Source organism: Strix uralensis, chromosome 5, assembly GCF_047716275.1.
Source record: "Strix uralensis isolate ZFMK-TIS-50842 chromosome 5, bStrUra1, whole genome shotgun sequence".
NCBI lineage: Eukaryota > Metazoa > Chordata > Aves > Strigiformes > Strigidae > Strix > Strix uralensis.
This window is the reverse complement of record NC_133976.1, coordinates 73,654,908-73,676,098: the sequence shown is the minus strand read 5'-3', so window position 1 is coordinate 73,676,098 and position 21,191 is coordinate 73,654,908. Positions and strand designations below refer to the sequence as shown.

The window sequence follows — 21,191 nt, the reverse complement described above, 5'->3', positions numbered from 1 at the left end:
TTGGGTTTGGTTTTTTAAGATAGAAAACTTCTAAAGGCTAAGTCAACTTTTAGAAAGGACTTACCAGTTTAATACTATCATAGTTCTAAACACAGCCTAGAAACACAAAATGCAACACTCTATTAGTCAACTTAATATGCTGCTGTCACCACACAACCTACAACAGCCTAAGTGGTCATCACTCCCAGGTGCTCATTCCACCCCAGTTCAGAAGTCAACCCCACAGCAAGGAGAGTCAGTGCCAGTTTCAGGCTGTAGACAGATACTCGTCATCTTTCTGAAGACAGAATCAGAAGGCAATACTATTTCAGTAGTTCACCACAATTGTGCAATGTCAGAGGAGTCAACATCCACAATTACAGCATATTTAGGACACTGCTTCACTGCTCAAGATGACAAAGAAAGAAGAGCTGCACAAACTTAAGCACCACAAGATGATGCTACTATTCTTTGTACAATCTTCCTGGATATGCCTCAGGATAAGTGATACAGAATTCACCTGGCATGAGGACTGGTTTTCGACCCAAGATAAACAATGCCACATAGCAGCAAAAGAAAGCACACTAAGTATAGTGTTTGTAGTTAAATTTAAGAGATCTGCCACTCCCTTTTTAGGATAAAACAGTGCCAGGGTGGTCAGACTACCTCCCACTACCCCTAAGCAAAGCAATCTCTCCAGCATTCAATTCTTCTCACTATGTTCCACCTATAAGCAGCACAAGAACGACCCCTTCAAAGCTATTTCGTTCTGTCTGTAGCTGGTATTTGGAAGAATGAAAATTGCATCCTCCTCCATTCCCCTCTCTCATTGATCCAACAGCCTTTCTGACAGAAACTTTCCGAAGGCAATGGCATCCACTGTATGCTCTTTCCTTGCTAATCTTCTTCAAAGCATCCATTAAACTAGCATAAGCAATGTATACACACTAGATGAATCTTCATAAGATTAGCTCATTCTCCCTAACAGAGCTTAGCTGTCAAAAGAACAAAAGGTCATCATGAAAATTCCAGGCTACATCACTTCTCAGAATATTAATTAACGTTTAATAAAGGGCTTGAGTGCCTGAAAAGTCTTGTAAGAGATACTATCTCAGTCTACAAACTTTGCCTTGCCCCTGTCGATGTACAGCTACAACAGCATCACTAGTTGGCTAGCCACATCTGTGCCAGCAGAATGGCAAAGCTAATTGAACCATGAACCACCTAGGGGTTTGTGGTGGTTTGACCTTGGCTAAATGCCAGGTACCCACCAAGTCGCTCTATCACTTCCCCCCCTTTCCCCTTTTTTTCTCAATAGGGCAAAGAAGGGAAAGAAAATAAGATAGGAAAACAAAACAACCCTTGTGGGTAAAACAACAGCAGTTTTAATATAAGCAAAGCGAAGCAAAGGTCCGCACGTGGAAGCAAAAAAAAAGAAAACAGATTTATTCTCTACTTCCCATGAACAGGCGATGTCGGGCCTTCTCAGGAAGCAGGGCTCCGATACGTGTAGTGGTTGCCTCGGAGGACCAAGGGTGACCCCACCCCCTTCCTCCTTTCTCCCAGCTTTATACTGAGCAGACGTCATATGGTCTGGAATATCCCTTTGGTCAGTTCGGGTCAGCTGTCCTGGTTGTGTCCCCTCCCAAGATCTTGCCCACCCCGTCCCACTGGGGGGAAATGTCGGAAAGAGCCTTGGTGCTGTGTAAGCACTACTCAGCAGTAGCCACAACACCAGTGTGCTATCAACACCCTGCCAGCTCCCAGCATAAAACACAGCACCATGAGGGCTGCTACAGGGGAAAACCAATTCTGGCTCAGCCAGACCCGGTACAGGGTTGAACAGCTTTACCAAATTCAAAATTGCTTAGACTAGGCCTTAGTAACAAAACAGGCACAACTCCATTTCCAGAACTGTTAGCATAGGTACAAATGACAAAGCACTTCCAGTACAACCCATGGGCAGATTGTTCATGATAAGAACGCAGCTTATATAGGGTAATGGAGGGGATTTTTTGTCTATAAAATAGTTGATTCTAACTACCTTGACTGAAATAAGGTATACTAAACAAAATGTAGCTTTCTTGGCACATTGTATTTCTACTACTACCATCTTCTGGTAGGGAGGTTCTGTCACAAGTAGTCCCTCCCAAATGGTATAACACCACCAACAGTATTCAGTAACATCACACAAAAGCTTAAATTATTCTCAGGTGACACTGGCATCATCCTATCACCCATCTGGTTCCCTTACTCCCTACCACCACTACTGATGCTCAGCTGAGATAACAGTGAGCTGTTAGCAACATGTTGGGTTTCATGCTTTTGGTTTTTTTTTTTGGGGGGGGGGGGAAAGGCCATTATCTTCAACTTTCTGCCTACATGGCACTCTGGTCCTTTTACCAGGGAAATTACAATATAAAGCAGGCATATGCAGTCTGGGTAAGGGAAAGAGGAAGAAGTAGTCAGATAGCGAGCCCTGTGTCACATGAGTTAAGACTGCTGTTGAGTGTCACCTACATATGTGGCCTAGATAACCCACGCTGAGTCACTTATTAACTATATGGGGTATCCACTGATTGGCTGCTTTTTTCATTATGCATAGAGCAAAGCAGAAAATATAAGAAATCCCTACATTTTAAGTAGATTTGATTCAAGAGTATAACTTGAAATAAAGGATTTTTATCTTTTTTTTTTCTTAGTCTTCCAAAGATTGAGCTGCCTTTTTCAATTAAGGAATTAAACCACCACAGCAACATCCCAAATATTCTCCAAAACTACAGTCAAAAACAGAGCAAACAAGGGTATATATGAACAGGGGAAGGAGGAAAAAAAAAAAAAAAATCACAGAAAACCTTGTTTTCTCAAATGTACCCTAAAGAAAATGAATCAGGCTGTAAAAATTCTTTGGAGGTCATCTTTAACAATGAGGAACAATGAGGAAGCAATCCAGCACCTCTTCTCTTAGATGTAATTTCCCTAGATAAAGAGACAGCTACAAAACAAAGATTAGACTCCCGCGGAGGGTCAGTGGCCAAAAAGCTGTCTTTGTAACTTGTAAACTGTCACTGGACACTTTAGCCTAAGCTATTTCACAGCAGGCTGCAGAGGCAAACAATCAAGCACATTCTGATGCATTTGGATCCAAAGAAAGGGAACAAGCCAGCAGCCTGCCTACATTAACGAACTGCTTCCATTTCAGAGGATCCCATTACATTGTTACAACATTTGTCCAATTTGTACTGCAAATTGGACTCCAGTTTTGTAACTGGGTTAAGCGTTATGTCAGAGGTTGGCCCACCCCCAGTGCACCATGTCCGGTTGTTACAGACTGGATGACTGCTGTAAATTAGTTTTGCTCTTCAATAAACCAAACCCAGAGAATTATCACAAACACAGTACAAAACAAGGGACAGAAGTTCAAGTTCTTTCTGCATCACGTTCCACAAAAATCCACAGCCCAGACCTGGAACACTTGCTTTTGGTTCATTTTTTATTAAACGGCTGTTTCTCCAAGTGAGAAACATTCCATCTTTGTGCCCTTTTATGATTTTATTTCTATGGCATTTTAGTAACTCACACCAACTTACTTCACTGTTGCCAACAACAAAAAGATGCAGTTTTTGTTAGTAACACTTTGGATCACAGACTGTCTCAAAGTGAAAGACTGAAATTAGACATTACTTTCCTCTTAAGCAAAAATTTAGAATACATCCTTTTAACTACTGCCTCAAGGACATCCAATTCACAGAACTGTTGGATGAAGATGAAGAAACCAAAGTCCTTGGAGCAGGCACTAAAGTCCAGCTAGACTACTAAACTGAAGTTACATTCATTTAACCCCTCTAGGCAGAGATCTTTGCATGAGAATGTAAACAGCACCAAGATCAAAGGCAGCAATCCAGAGAGCAAAGTTCCTCTAGCTTGGCAGGTACAAGACTCTCCTAGGAAGCATAAATTTGATTCTCTCTAGAAACTGAACCGAAGTCTTTTACAACTCAAGAAAACGCTCTATGGCCTGGAGCAACTGTACAAAAACAAACACTACCACTTTGCTTTTAAAACCAATGGGAATACACACGTTTTAGACTGCAAACTTCAAGCAGTAAAGCATTTAAGACCGTTGCCTTCAGTGCTTCTTACTGGCTTGTTTGGACATCTCTTTACTTAGATGCCATCACTGTGCAGATTTAGAGGCTGGCTGGTGCCAAGAGGGGGCAGCCCCACTCTTCCCTGGGTGGGCAAACAGCTCCACTTCTCTGTGGCTTCTTCCAGCCACCGCCCTGAGGCACTCCGATGTCTGTCACAACCCATTTCAGGTGGGAGTCTGGAAAAACATTCACCCAGGGAGGAGAATGAGAATCATTTACTATCTAACTAGCAAACTGAATTGGCTCAATACATAGCACTTAGGGATATGGTGTAGTTGAGAATGGTCAGTGTTAGGTTAATGGTTGGACTAGATGATCTTCAAGGTCTTTTCCAACCTAGATGATTCTGTGAACTATCAAAGAACCAGCATGGACAACATGACAGAAAGGGTAGGACCACACACCCGAGATTTTAATTCTATTTTATATGCAGTATATTCCCAACCTGTTAAGGACTGACAGTTATCTGTTTGCCCAAGCCTTTAATTATCATATAGGTACATATCACAACCTTTATCATGACCTGTTGACCAGCTGCAGACCACAACTAGCATAGCAAACCAGACACCTTACCAAGATTACTAATTGTAATACAGCGGTCAGGATCTCAGAAGCTTGGTTGCAAATAGCTGACCATCACTCTTCCCAGTTTTTGGAAGCACGTACTCTCTAGTTTTACTGATAATCTTAGTAAGCTTTATTCATGAGGTTATGAACTTGCTCGTCAGTGTTTTATTTTGTGGCTGACACATTTGGTCTACAAAATATGTTTGCATTGTCGTACTTGTAAAAAGATAAGAACAAAGAAAACTTAATCCTTTCTTTACACTCAACAGCATTTCTTCAGTTGCAAACAGCATATATCCCTCTCCTCAAAAACCATAATGTTGTTTTGCCACAAGTCAGGTAACTAAAAATTTGCTGCTTTTCTTAGCAAAAAATGTTCCAAGAACACTGTAGGAATAACCAACATTCACACCCACAGCATTGTATCAGTCTAAGATCAAAGTGGCGCAGCATCTTTGTTAGAGGCTTTCTTAACCACCAAAACTCAAGCAAGACAGACAGATCTACTGTAACTAGACTACACCTAATTCCTGTCAGTCAGAAGCAGATTTAGTCAAATAGCTGAAGTTCTAGATAAGACCATATGAATTACATATCTTAACTTCCTTAATGCAATAGCCAAAGAATAATTTGCTTTTTAAAAGTTAATCACTGTTGAAAGTTGAGAAATAAGCTGAACTGAAATTTTGGTCTCCTCTACCATTTAGTGCCACTCTTTCAGATACACATTTTTTCACTGTTTGACATCATCTCAAATTCTGAAACAAGACCAAGGACACTGATAGCACAATACATCACTGATGTAATTCAAAAGTGGAAATGTTAAGTTAATCTTTTACTTTTCACTGTCCTGTAACAAAGGACAGATAGCAAAACACCCACAGTCTACTTATGATACTCTATTAGATTACTGCTACAATTCTAAGAACCAAAATTATATCTGTATACATGCAAGCCCTTCATGTAGAGATGCAGATTAAACTCAAAAGACATCTACAGGACCTAGACCAAGTCACTCGCACAAGAAGCCATCTTGCTGTGGTTTGTTTTACCATCTTGGCATAAGACTTTTTGCTAGTGTAGCTGTGTTCCCTACAGAGGCTTTTGCTAGTGTAGCTGCAGCCTGCAGTCTAATCAGCACAGCTATGCTAGTATAAATTTTAAGTTTGAAACAGTTTAAGACCATAAATATGCTCCAAGTTAATTTTCAAGTAACCATGAAGCATTTGGGGAATATACCCATTAAATGTTTTGCATGACTTAATATCACCTATTGATGCATTCAGATAGCCATATAGGGGGAGGGGAGGTTGATCCATGTCTCTTCCAACTCAAAAAAACCCCAAACAACCAAAAAATGCCCCCAAACACGCATTGGAATTGTCCGTTAAAAATGGCGTAGTGAGCTGTGGCAATGAGGAGCACTTCACTTCTACATACTCTCAGTGAAAAAATATACCGTCCCTTGTTTGGAGCATGTAATTGATAACACTGGTAACAGAGCTACATTGCTTGTTCAGTAAAATGAGGACTGGCTGTAACACTGGATGAATGACAATCAGCATCATTAAAGGAAAATAAAGATTATTTTGTTATGTCAAACTATTTACAGTAGATAACTCACAACAGAAGATAGTGACAGCAGGAGATTAAGCAAAAAATTCCTCAGAGGAAATAGACACAATATTTACATTTATAAAAATACCTTATTACAAAACAGGAATAAAACCATAATTTCATATAAAACAGAAAAAGTTGGAGCTAGACATCCAGAGATAGAACACATCATTTACTATAATTATAAAATTCATAAAAGAAAACACAAGAGTATTATGTGAAGCACTTACACTAAGTAACAGTGGCTATATCTCACAATAGAGCACTACTGGCTACCCTCAGACCTACACAGGTCACCACAAGGCAAGAAAAGAGAGAAAAGAGAAGATGCCTCCAGGATCCTTTACTCTGCCCTGCTTGGGAGCCAGGAGTCATAAGAGGGTTTGCAACACCGTTCCTGGACTTGTAATAGGCAGGATTTGTAGACATTGAATGGGGCAGGGAAATCATAACCATGCAGCCCTGTAAATACAGCACTACCAGTGCTACCAGCAGGCCATAAGCTTCATATTGAGCTGCAAGGCCTCAAGACTGAGACTTGTCAGGCCTGCTCTGTTTGAACTTTTCTTGACCTGCCTTTTACACAGTTTAGCTGTGACAGCAGCTTCTCTAATTGACTATATGTCTATGGCTAATTTATTTTAGTTTTGTTTACCTTGGTGTGATATAACCTCCACTTACCCTCCACAGAAAGAGGTAAATACAATGATGTCGAGAAACATTGGCCTAGCATGACAGAGGCCCAGAGAAATAGAGAGAGGGGATGCAGTACAGAGGGGTACAGGCATGGGATAAGAGGTGGGGCACACGCTTGCCAACATAGACCCCATGGCTATAAACAACTCACTAATGGTCAGTCAAAAAAAAAAAAAAAAAATGCAGATCTGAAGCTGGACAAGCCTGGCTTTAGGGGTAACAAAGAAATAGTAACTAACATACATAAAGGGCACCATATATAGTAAATTCGGACACAACCTCAAGCTACAGACCAGTGAAGAAAGGTGTGAAAGCATGTCAGCAAACATACAAAAAACCCCAAGTGAATCCTAGAAGGAGGAAGAAGAAACAGGCAACATCAACATCATACTCCTCCCAACAAATGACTCCCAAGGCTGACGACCTCCCTTTATCCTCTCTAGCAGTCCAAAGCTACTGACTTAAAGACTCAGCAAAGCAGTGGAAGGGTGAAAGTAACTCCAAGAGAAGAGACAGAAACCAAAAGATAATCGTGCTACAATTTTAGCTGCATTTGGCAACATTCTCCCATATGCAAGTACTCTAACTGCAATATTCTTAATTTTTCTTTAAGAATTAAATCTAGACTAACTATTCTTGAGTCAAACTGTTAAGATCTCCATTATACAAACAATAAATTCTTAGCTTTACTTACACACACATTATTTTTATATACACACACAAACAAGGGGTGCTTCCTCTTCGTCCATAAACAAGAATGTAACAACATGGATGGAGTCCTCCATTCCTTCTCCCATTTTGCAACTCTGAAGAACATTGTTAGTCTTTAAAGTGTTACAAGAAAATTACAATATAATAACAAAGTCTGAAACAGCCTCAGGAAACGCAGTCAAATGAGCTGTCTGAACTTGTAACACATTCTGTCCCCAGAGGGAACTCTTTGTGCCAGGGTGACCCGGTCAATGCTGTTTTGTACCAAAGGGCTTTTCATACATGTATATGTGCTCCTGCAACAGCACCTAAACACAAAAACCAGTGAGCTAAGCAGTCACTGTCTGCACTTTATGTTTGCAGAAAGAAGTTCTAGACATCATAGAAGACACTCAATTTCTTTAAAAAAACCCTAAGAACAGGAAGGAAACATGGTCAAGTTGATAAGCATCCACACTTTTAAGAGTGGGAAGGGTAGGAATTTGGGTTGATTTCCTGGACAAGGGCCCAGACAGGAGGAACATGAGCAGAGAGCAAGAACTGGGTCAGCAAACTACTGAATAGTTATTTGTCCTAGTTTTCAAATACTCACTGAAGGTACTCTTACTCCAGTCTAACTGCATCTATAAAGGGGTGTTAATACATGTAGAACTATTCAGATAAACTATTCTGGAAAGAAGAAAAAATACCTTCTGCTGACACACCTAGTGTCAATGAAGTTATCAAATAAGGGATCTTGTTCTAGTATAAATCTGTTCCCTTGCTGTAAGAAGAATAAGTTATCTAGTACAATTTTGATGCAAAGACTAACTACCATGTCCATGGCTGTGACTGGGAGGCAACACAGCTCTTCAGATTCATCTGATGTGCACAGACAAACAGCGATCATCAATATGGACAAAATGCAGGCCAAGCTTCCCAGTAGAGACCAAGTGCTACATATAGGAGCCAACCACTAATCTGAATGCCAAAGATGTACTTGGAAACCTAGCTAAGAACTCTATACAGGGGGTCAGCTGTAAACAGAGCATAAACACTGTCTTAACCACTTCTAAAATCCCCAGGTATACAATTAGGAAAAGCATGAAAGGTTCTTCGAGTATTGACAGCACAGCAGTGGCTTTCTGAAAAAAAGCAGACACTGACAGATTCGTAAGTCCTAAGAGAAGACAATAATCAGTGTTGTGAATTTAATACATTAGAAGAGAGCAGAAGTAAAATCTTGGAGGACAACTGACCTGCCCAGATAACCAGGCAAACCTGATCTATCTAGACAAGCAAGCAGCTGTAGCTAAGGAAACAAGAGCACGAAGTGACACAAGCCTTGCATTATGAAATACAAAAACTGGTATCTATTTTTATCATATACTAGTTAATCAGTAATATTTCAGAAGTTTTACATCACATTTCACACATTTACTAAATGATCTGAGAAAGGATTTGCTTTGCAATAGCAAGGAAATTTTTTTTTAAAACCAGAGCTGACCACTCAAAATTGCAGCAAGATTTCGACACAGCACAAGGTTTCCCAATCTTCTTGTCTACAGCCACAGCACCACAACCCAAAACAACAAGAAGTGAAAATACCAAGCACTGCCGGTCAGCCAAGGTAAGGACACAGAATTAACAGATGGTGACCTCAAACACAAAAATAAGTTGTTCTTGACAAACAGGTAAACCTTGGAACTCCTTGCTGCAGGATGAGGATTCACAGGGAAACTAGAGAAACTCACAGGATAAATCCATCAAAGGGTATTAAGCACGTGAAGCCGCCTTTAGCTCTAGAAGCCCCTAAATACCAGTGCATGTCTATCATATATTGCTTGTATATCGATGCTTAGAAGCTATTTTCTTCCTTAGGGCATGGGCATCCTTACTAAAACCTTAAGAGTCTTCTCTGAGGAAGGATGACAAGGGGCCTAATGAGTAAAAACAAAACAAAACAAGGAAGAAAAATTATTATTAGACAGAAAATTAAAAACCCCACAGAAGAGAGGATGAGGGTTAAAACAGAAAATTTTTCAGGGACACCAGGCAAAGCACCCTAACAACGCCAGTAACTCCCCAATGGCATCCAAGAAGCGAGTAGGCACTACCCTGAGATACTCTGGCCAATATAAGAGGACAAGAAAACAGAAAAACCCTATAGCTGCCAAATCTCATTTGCCAAGTTTTCTCCTTCTCCCCTGAACGGCCAGCTTGGCTGGGACTGGTAGGTGGTCCTGCAACTTGGCCAGGCTTCAGACTCAAAGGGTATAAATAGAAATGTTAGGGACAAAGCACAGTCAAAGCCTCAGTAAGAGGTGTTGCAACCTGGCACATTTGGCCTATGCATGTCAGGATTTCATGCTGCAGCAGGGGGACACATCCAGTGAACCGTACCATGAACACACCCAGAGCACAACCCTCACACTACCCATCAACTTAACCCCAGTGAAACACAGGATCTGCTGAGCACAAGCCAGCCCAAAGCTTCTTGGTCTCTCCACTTTAGGCAGGAGGTCTTGTCACTTTGTGCATGGGTGGGACACAAGAGCGAGAAAACTGAGCAAGCGGAGTATGAGAATGTAAAGATGTTTCTGTAGCATGGCTTGGAGGCAGACTGGGTGGATATCACACAGACTACTTGAGTTACATACAAGTGTGTGGTCAAAGAGTCTCATGAGGCAGAAGCTTAAGCAGGAGCTCCACAATGAAGGTAGGATCCTGAGAGTCAGAGGAATTTCTAGTTCAACCCAGCCTGGTTTATGTTATAGCTATTCTGGAATTCCAAGTTTCAATGGAATGACTCACCTTCTTCCAGAGACTCACGGAAATCAAAACACTCAGCATGCCCCAATTTTGATTCTTACATACATTAGATAAAATCTGTTAACCACTGACTACGATTTTTACCTTCTTCCATGAATAGTGTTAAACTGTCACACAGCAATTTGATGTCATTGATTTCCACTGCCAAAGTCAGAACAGTTAGAGCAAAGGTTTAAGGAAAAACTAAAAAAAACCCACCACACACCAAAACACAACAATAAAAGCAACCACAAAACAACACCCCAAAACAAACACAACAGAAACCTGAAAAAAAACACAAAAAAAAACCGCCCCAAAAAACAGCCCTACCAAATACCTGACACACTGCTAATTTCCCTTCTGCAGTGGAAAAGAAAGACTAGTTTAAGTCCTGTCTCTGACTCGTTTTTACTCTCATGCATGTACCTAGTATTCACCTCAACTATCAACTCCAATTTGGAAGCCAAGCTTGTCACATTGTCACCTCATTTCAGAAACACACAAATTTCTTGTAAGCCTCAGTCCTGAGAAACACAATTTAGAACAACAATGAAATAAACAGATCTTGCACCTTCCCTGTGGAGTAACACACAGTAGTTATCTTAACCACTAAAATACACTTCCGAAAAACACCCAGTATTCCTAATCTCCAATTTGTTACTGCTCTGACAAATAGCTGTGCTACCTATGAGGAAGCATAGATGAATTTCTCTCAAATTGTCACTGGTTCTTGAGATTTGTATTCAAGCTTGGGAAGGTTACAGTCCAAGATTCCTACAAGAAGGATGTGAAATCAACATGAAGGCTGTTTCTCCAAGTTAGCTTAAAACTAAATTTATGCAGGGGCAGGGGGGAGAAAGAAAATCCTTAAGAGTATGTGTACTATACAGCAGCTATTAAACATCTACAGTGGATGACAAAATGCATGAATTCCATTTAAATTAGAATCCTTTGATTTTTGTAGGATCGCTCACCAAAATAACAACTTTGATTTAAATAAAACTTCACATAGTTACAGCTAAATTGTATGAAGAGGCATCAGCACAAAACCAAGGAAAGATGGAAATTTAACCATCACAGCTAGCTACATCATTCTCCATAAAATGTCCAACGTAACTCCAGATACCATATTTTCTTCAAACTCTCTGCCAAACAAACCTCTGCCTCAGTACTTATTAAAACTGATTTATTACTGTCAAATACATTAATCCACATGTTAATCTGCCTCAGGTCACAAAGTTGGACAGAAATGACTTTTATCAAGCCATATACAATGTTGCTTTTGGTCCACATGGGAGTTTGAAAGCAGAGCTTGGGAGAGATCCTCTACGACATAAATATTACAGCATGAAAACAGCAAGGAATGCAAAAGACTTTTCCTGTAATCCATTTACATTTTCTCTGCTTCACTTCATGGCATGTTGTTAGAGACTTAAAATTTCACTAAATGAAGGCTGAGTTTATCTTAGGATCTTGTGTCACTGGAGTTGTAAAGCATACAGCACTCACATGCCAGCTTCAAACTGACATTTCATTGCACTCCAGCGGAGGAGGGAAGGTTTGTAAGTTATACAACCTACTTCATCCATACTGCAAGTAGTACACAAAACAGAAAAGCTGGCTCAAACGTTACACTTATTACATTATGTACAATAAGTGCTGGTAGTATTTCTATACAAAGTCTTACAGCCAACAGTTTAAAGCCTTCCAGTACAGCTTCGTTATTCAGTATTTCCAACAGAAAGCAGAATTGGTTTTCACTAACAGACCACTTGCCTCCTAGTATAACCAATTCTCTAGACAACTTACCAGATGATCCAAGATTTTCAGCACAATCAAAAGTTCAAAGACAAATAAAGGTAGTTGGACAATCACTGAAGAGAAGCAGTTTTAGCATACACATCCTTCATGTTTGCTTAGCAACTGGATCACCAACAGCACAATATGCTGATACAGGTGTGTTACCTGTTACATCCCCTGAAGAAGCAGTCTCCAATACAAGCAGCAGTAATGCATACATTCTACACCTTTCCTTTTTATGTCTGCCTAGTAATTAATTTTAAGTGCCAGTAATTCTCAATTACTCCATCATTAGTGTGACTAAACGTCATTCTACAATAGGAATTACGCAACTATGCTTTGGTCAACCCCAAATACCACCACTGTTACCTGTGACTTTGAATGTTGTAACAAATAATACACTTATAAACAGTTCATTTATTACAAAGACATTACTTAGATTACCACCCAATTCAGGAGTTCCTTCGGCTTGAAATGAGAAAGTGTTCAAATATTCTGTTACCTCAGAACACAATCTCCAAGAAGGGAGCACCAAGTTTTAAGGATGTTTTAATCACTACATAGGATCAAGCCTCTCAAAAGGTAATGAGATTTCAGGTGGTACTACAAGAACTACTGGACACATCATACTTACTGCTAAAAGAACAGGAATGTGGAATTGTACCTTTTCAAGGATGACCTTAAACTGCACAAAACATTCATGTGAGTCTTGCAGGCAGATAAGCCCTCGGGCGCTTCCATAACAATGAACTATTGAAACAGAGCCAAGACATGAGTTTTCAGAGGAAAACAGTCATGGGTTCTGCAATCATGCTTTGTTTTTCACAATGACTTCACTGTGATGTGTAACAAGGGGGTATTTGAACCGGTTAACTGATACAGAAAAAGTCAGCTGGAAAGGGCTTACATGGAAGAATGAAAAACTAGTGTCCTCCTGAGAACATCTTGTACCACTTTTCCAATAGCATTTTAAGACTGCTGCTCAAAACCCAAAGTCGACCTAGCTTACCCAGTCATGCAGAGCTGTATTGTTACATCAACTCTGACCTTACCTGAGTATTTGAGATTTTTTGGTATCATCTCCGACAGTCTTGTGTATCATCTTCCTTTCCCTACACTGACCCATATATTGGAGTCCTTCCAAATCAGTTGATGTAACTGGCATTTTCAACAGCATCACGCGCTAGTTAGATGTTTTGGACAGAAACGTTTATGCAAGTGCTGCAAAACTTGGTCATCCCCTCTCACTTTCTATTAAGGACCAGCTTAACTTGAAATTCTGAGTGTCTTCATGGCAGAAGACAGGAAATAGCCTACCTTTAAACTCCAGAGTATAGGATCAAGGCCAAATTAGAAGAGCTTTACAGATACAGTAGCTAAAACCAATATGCATCTTCTCAATTATTTTAGCAACAAGTCACCTCCTACTGAATCAAACATTTGATTTTTTGTAACCCAGAAAGTTTTAATTTTTTATAACTTATCTTCTTTCCCTGCAGTCCTGGGTGATATAAGAATGCCAGAACACCTATGAAAAATCCTAATAAAAAGAAAAGGAGGCTTTGGCAAATTACACTCTGTGTTTCTGGAGGATAACCTAAAAAGACAACAAAAAAACCACCACATAAACTATTCCTTCATATCCTTCATAAGAGTGAAATAAGTTATTCAAAATTACCAGGTCGTCAGAGAAATTTAGTATTCTTCTTCTAAACCAAAAATGTATTTGAAAATGCCCCTTAAGAAATATCTTACAAATCAAGTCTAAGCTACCTAGCAACTTCCTTCACTGCATTAGAGAAGCTCACAAAAAGGAAAGGATTTTTATAATACATCCATTATTGAACTGTTTTTGTAATGCTGCAGAATTCATATGGTTGCCAAATTATTAAAAAGTCACAGAGCAGGAAGCCAAAGAGCAGTGGCACTTAACCGTGGACATTAAGATCATCAGGACACAAGCCTTTTTGCAGCATCCTCCCCCTAGCTTGGACTATATAAAGGTCAGAAAACCACTAAGTAAAGCTTTTGTTGACTTTGTTATGCTTTTCTCAATTCTCAGGACACCCACCTCAGAAAATAATCCATTTTGTTCCCCACTGAAGGTACAGCAGGCAGAAAGCCAATAGTTGGCACTTTGTCACATATATACTTTAGTAAGAATTATGAATAGGGTCTTCCTTTTATTTCTACAGTCATGTTCTACTAAAACAAGAAACTATTTGCCTAAAAGGCTGAGAACAGCAGAACACTGGCATTATCAGCCTCACAAGGTTGCTGTTCTAGGGAAGACAGACACGCAAATAATTGCTTAAATGAATGCAATTTGAACGGTGTTCTTCACCAGCAAATGGGTTGTATCATCCTATAATGTCAGAAAGTACCAGATTCCACCACCACTAACTTACCTCCACAGCAATAGCATTTCTCTAAGTAATACATGCCCACAAATTCCACCAGTCATGGAGATCAGGACATAAGTTAAGGCATTAGGAAGGAAAACAGAAAAATTACATCCTTCAGTTTACACCACAGAATGGCAAACACTAAATCTGAGGAGCAGCGCACTAGGAAATGCAGTGCAGTAATCTTCATAAGAAAAGCATACCTAAACTGACAGCCCAGAAAAGCTGAAATGCGTGTTCGTGGCTCTTCATCTCAACTCCTTGTTACAAATGCTAAAATCCCCTTTCCTGCAGGTAAAAGCTTGCCAATATTCTCAGGACTGAGAGTATAGCCAGTCTCAGCTATACTTATCTTGGTACTGCACGGCTTTTTAGAACAGCTCCCACTGCAGACTGGGAGACAGATTTAAGTATTTCTAGTACAAGCAGGAGTTAAAGATTAGCTAAAGGAATTTTACCACTAGCTAAAGGAATTTTACCATTCAGATTAAATCTAAGAAACCAGAGGTGGTATCTGCTCTCAGAGGGCAGCTTTTACTGCCTCAATTCAAATACTCCATTTTCATCAGAAGTTCTGCATTTTACAAACAACTCAGAAACAATGTATGTTGTGGACTTGATGTCCTTATCATGGTAGCAGGTCCTAAAAGCTAGTATCACCCATCAAGTAGTTTGCACAAGAAATCAAAAGAGCACAAATAAGAGCCTTTAACAATGTCTGCAGAATTAAGTGAAGAAAAGGTTTCATACAGCATGAAGGTCCGTGGCATGTTCCCTCCAGAAAAACTGCCTGTTTATTCAAATATCCATAAATATCCAATTTACTAAAACACACTTATGACAACATTTTGAGAAAACCATACTAGTCAAGCGACACACACATCCATGTTAGTAAGGAGCTAAAAACAGGAATCTCACCAGAGTGCTGTCACTAAAACAGAGAAAAGCCCACTAAAGGTTCCTACCAACAAAATGACCCTTATCTAAAAGCTGTAGAACTGCTGAACACACCCAGTGATCTCCTAACGAAATCTGTAGCAAATAAATTGTCGTCCTCTAGACCTAAACAGAGCAGTACAATTGACCTCGGCTTCAAACAAGGAATGACAGTCTGCAATCCTCTAAGCAGATGGAACCAAAGAGGTTGGGGAAAAGAGCATTTAATTTAGTTAAGGAGAGAAGGAGGAAATCTGGATAAACAGATATGAAAAATGGCTTTAGTGTACTCATGGTAAGTCAGCCTAGCCACACCTTACCTTTGAATATATGCAGTGATCATAGCTACATTCAGAAAAATGACAATTCACATTGGCAACGACAGCTGGCAAAGACAACTAGACTTTTACATGACCTATTCAAATGCAGGCAACATTGTATGACATCTATATCTAGTATAAGTTTAGTTCTCAGCATTAGATGAAGAAACATGAATGCTAAGTATTTTGAGATAAAATACTGCCAGAAAGAAGAGAACAGGACAGGGAAAAATAAGGAGGTAGCCTTTCCTGCAGCAGGTCTCACAGAAGTTTGCTATGTGCTTAGATCTGCTGGCAGAACACCGCAATACCCATTTCAAGTATTCAGACTTGACTTTCCACCCATTCTGCAAGTAAATTGTCTACTCTGGCTTACTGCTGTCTAAAGGTACCTTAGAGCCAATTATTATAGCTCTGCCTATTCCAACACTTTCTTCCTGTAAATAGTGCCTATTTTCTGTTCTCACAAGGGCTTAATTAGTCCTGTTCACAGAGAGCTGCAGCAGCTGGCACATCCCAGCAGACTCCATTGCATTTTCACAGCTACTGAAATCCATCTGAACCATGCTGCAAATTTTTCTACACTGACAATTCCATGTCCTGTGAACCTTATGTCTACCTATACATTTGAAGGCACCTTTCTGCATGCAATTTAACCAGAAGGCAGCCCTGATAAGTCCCAAAACATTCGCTCACACACACACAGTTCACAGAAGGCCAACAAATACTGCAAGGCCAGAGGAAGAGACACTCTCCTCCACTCACATAGCAGCAGAGATCTGTAACTCTAGAATACAAGAGTAATCATGGCTACATGCAACAACAAATACAACTGCCATCTAATTTTATTTTGTACCCATCATCCCTACAACATATTTCATTGGCTCAAGAGACAATTAAACTATACATAAAAAAAACCCAAACCTAGACAGTAATTTTCTTCCTAGCCTGGCTATATCATAACTCAAACAGATGTCACTTAACAAAATACAGTAAGGGACAGAGATATTTCCATGTGGTTCTGAAAATTCTGAAGAAGTTATAATTGAAAGTCATGTTAAATCAGAGGGCAAATTGGTATTAAACACAGATTTCCTCTTCAAAATTCTGAGCACCTTAATTTTGCCAACACCTCCTCGCTACTTTGCTAGTTCTCACTAGTTCTTTGCTACTTCTCAAATCAAGCAGCAGCAGTACAAGCTGTGGCACCTCCTTTCCTGAGAGAGGCTGTCTGCTTATCACCACACCAGCTGCCACATCACAATGTGGTGAGCAGTTTCCTGTATACAAAAAGATTGTCACTGTGTCCTGAATGGAAACCTTGACGTTCATCTTCAAACCGGACCAAGATTTTTTTTTTTTTTTTAATGTCAACCATTGAGACAAACTGACAAACTTTCCAGAAAACGTATGTAATCACTGGGCAAGTTAAACTCCAGCTCAGTTTTACAGTTACCTGATGATAAAAGCCTGAATCTCTCACTCTGCCACACAGAAGGTCATTCTTTTCAAAGCACTGCAACAGGAACTATGTGGAAACAACTCACCTCCTGCTTCTTTAGTTTATATACTGATACACAGCATCCTACTTCAAAGGTAAAATGTTCTGGTAGTAGAAGCATATTCAAATAAACAAGTGAAAGTTAAAAATGTTTTCAGAAGTCTGTTTTCTGAGGAAGCAGGACTAATACCTTGTTTGTCTCTATATTCTTAATTTTCTTTATTGAACTTGTCTTGACAAACATATTGCTTTAAAAAGCAGAAGGAGCTGGTCATGTTAAGTAAAACCAGCTGTAAAACAATGTCTCGTAGAAAGGATAACGCATTTAAAACAAGTTTTATCAGGGAACGATACAGTTTAAAGTAATAGTTTTCCCCTTAAACACTGTCCCAAATACTTTTTCATAATCACTACCATTATCTTGTGTAACGTCTTTTCAAATCTACCAACACCGTCTGCCAGAAAATTCACTGAATGACTCAGACACAGACACTTTCAAATCATAAATACTCAAAACTGCTATTTCCATTTCAGAACTACTTCTATTTAAGCATTTGAATTGCTGATGGCATAATAATCCAACAACCTCCTGAAGTTTCCTTATCAAGATCTTCCTCATGTACAGACAGCATCTCCACTGACAAAACGTGAGCCTTGTCTCTTTGCAAAGTCTTGGACAATACAGTTATACAACCAGAAACCTGTAAAACTTGCAAAATTTTTAGCACCTAATATTGAGTATCTTCTGTACATGAATGCTTGGCACAGCTCCTTGAACATGCAACTGAAGATCTAAGATCATAAGCAGAGATCCAGGCATTGAAATCACTGGCATTACATGGCCTGCCAATTCCCATTAACTTTCCTTTATGACAAATCAACAGGAATTCTTGCCTAGAGCAAGCAGAGGCTTTTCAAACTCCAGCCTTTTTATCCTGTATCCAGGAGTCAGGCTTCAAGTCTGAATCTCGCCCACATTGCCAGAACCACCGCTCACTAGTCATTTGAGCAAACTAGTAGTAATGCCACCAGTTCAACAGCACTGATACAACTCTATCGGTGCAGAATGGGGCGGGGGGGTGGGGGGCGGTAAGGGAGAGCCCTTTCTTTGTGTCTGGCTGTCTTGAAGTCCTGATGCAATTTAAGCTCCAATACTCATCACATTTTATATTTATGTTTGAGAGCATACATATAACAGATAAGAATCTGTTGAAGGAATTTTCACCATGAAAGGTTTTGCTTAAGTAGTACACCAAAAATATACTCTTGTCCTTCACACTAGATTATTTTTTCGTATCTGATTTATACTGAGAAAGCATCCTTTTGAAAACCCGGACTGAGTTGGGATGTAGCTTTTAACTCCTCCATCATAATTCTGATTCAGTTCTCCACATTAGCAACCATTCTCCATGGTTTTCACCATGAAGCTGCCAACCACCTTATCCACAGGCTTATTTAACCATATTTAGTTGTCAGCTCAGACAAGGGAGTCATTTCCATATTTTATCAACTAATCTCACACTTCCAACACAACAATGAACTTCTTTCAAGTTGCCTAACACACTCACAGTCTTCATATAGGATTAAGCGTCACAGTACAGATGAAGTTTACACATAATGAGTTACCCCTATAATGTAAGAGCCACAAGTATAAAATCTTCATAACTGGAACTGGCCAGTACCCCTACAGGAAAAGGCAAAACAAACCCAAAACACAACCACTTCCTTTCTTGTATAAACAATATTAGCTCATAGCTAAAGATAACAAGGAAAACAGGCTGTGTGTTATGACTGCGCTGCACCCATAATTCCATAACACAACATCTACTTCTGTTGATCATAAACGTATTTTCCTCTGTCAGAGCAGCTACCACCAAATTTGGAGTAGCCTCATTAAGGTTCTGTAGAAAGCAAACACCTCGCTACTGCAATACTACAAAAAGGCCTCTGAAAGCTGAGAATTTTTACAACAATACAGAGAGGACTGTGCAGTACACAGCTCTTCAATGACTTCCAGAACAGATCTGTGAAGACCACAGCTGGGACTGAACCAGGAATTTAATACTCTGTGAGACTGACCATAGCAAGGGAGCGAAAACAAAGAGTTTAAATTACACATTAAGACTTCAGCACCTGAAAACCAGATTAGGCCCAGAAGGGTTTGCCCACAGGACCACGCCAATTTTATAAAACACGGTCCATTTTAAAAATACGCAACACAGCTACGATAGACAAGACCATTCAACTGCCTGAAGAACTTCAATGCTGCACTAAGCACAAAAAGTGTCTTTAAATAAGGAGTAATATCTAAAAGCTTTTCTGCTATGTGACAGGTGCAATAGGTTACATACACGGTGAGAGCCTGTTTGTCAAAAAAGTTGTAATATTAATGGTTTTCTTAAACAAATGCCAACACGCACATCTACTAAAGCCACTAAATCAACTGATTTGTAAGGCTACGACAGACACAAAAAAACCACCCAGTACTGCCTGAAAAGCTCAGTACGAACAACAGCTGTCATATCTTCTTTGTCTTCTAGTCGATTACCATATGTTTCAGTGTCTTTGTTGCTCATCTTAAGCAAACAAGAGATGAATAACTGATTCTCTCAGGAAAAAAAAAAAAAACTTTTAAAAAGTTTATTTAACTGTCACTTGGGAATACCCAAATTGTGGTGACACTAGTGTCGAATATTTACATTATCCACTGTTGATAACTCCAGTGTTTATAGATGCATACACATAAACACACAGAGTGCTCTGCAGGCAAGGCAAGATTCCCATATCGTGCAAGCAGAGATGTTATTTTTATCGTCTCTCTAAAGAGATTTTGGGAGCAGCAGCAGATTTCCCTGTCCTGACAAGCAACAAGTGTACAGAAGGCTACAAACAAGACCCACTTACAGCGCTCTTGACCCACTTAAGAGTGAGTGCTTCGCTGGCCTAAAGCCTCCTCCAGCCCAGCATTTTCAAGTGCTCCTTCGTGCCCCCAAGCAAACACCCTGACCACAAGCCCGGCTCAGTTCTGCCCCCGGCCAACCGCCCGCAGGGCCCTCTCCCCGCCGCGCCGACACAGCCCGGCCCGGGCCGAGGGCAGCGCCCATCGCCGGCCTTCCCCCCAACACCCCGACCACCCACCCGCGCCGGGGGCAGCCGCGGCCCCGACACCCACCCCACCGCCACCCGCGGGGAGCGGCGGGAGAGGAGGCGTCCCCCTGCCGCGGGGGGCTCCCCCCAGCCGCCCCGCCGAGCGAGCGGGCGGACGCCCGGCCCCGGGACCCCCGAGCCCCGCAGGGCGGCGGCCAGGCCGCGCAGCCCCTCCGGTGAGGAGCGGGGCGCGCGGGCCCGGCGGGCGCTCACCTGGCAACGGCCGGCGCCCGCCCCGGCGCCCGCGAGGTGCTGCCCGCCGCCCCGCGCCGCCCCCCTCCTGCGGCAACCGCTGCCGCCGCCGCCGCCTCCCCGGCCCCGTCGCCTCCTCCTTGCCCTAGAGCGTCATCATCGCACGAGGCCGCCGCCGCCAATGCGGGACACCCCGCCGCGCCTGCGCACGGCGCGCCGGAAGGAAAAGCGGGCAGAGCCCGGCGCCATCTCGGGGGATGTAGTCAGGCAGGGGCCGCCGCCGCCGGGCCGGGCCGGGCCGCGCAGGCGCACGGGGCGGCCGCCCGCCGCGGGCCGCGCAGGCTGGGGAGAGGAGCGGTGCGCCCCCCCGCCGCGCCCG

General features: G+C 41.3%; 1 protein-coding gene across 4 annotated transcripts in view; it reads right to left on the bottom strand.

The window, feature by feature from the left end:
- The window catches only part of ADIPOR2 (adiponectin receptor 2), a 46,955-nt gene extending 25,991 nt beyond the window's left edge, over window positions 1-20,964 (bottom strand). For 3 of the 4 annotated variants that reach the window (XM_074871674.1, XM_074871678.1, XM_074871677.1), the window contains exon 1: window positions 20,834-20,964. The gene's annotated coding sequence lies outside the window, so the exon portion shown is untranslated. Of the gene's footprint in view, window positions 1-14,919; window positions 14,939-20,833 lie in introns of those variants that run through there. The other variant, XM_074871675.1, reaches the window with a different exon arrangement.
- Between the last annotated feature and the right edge of the window lie 227 nt (window positions 20,965-21,191).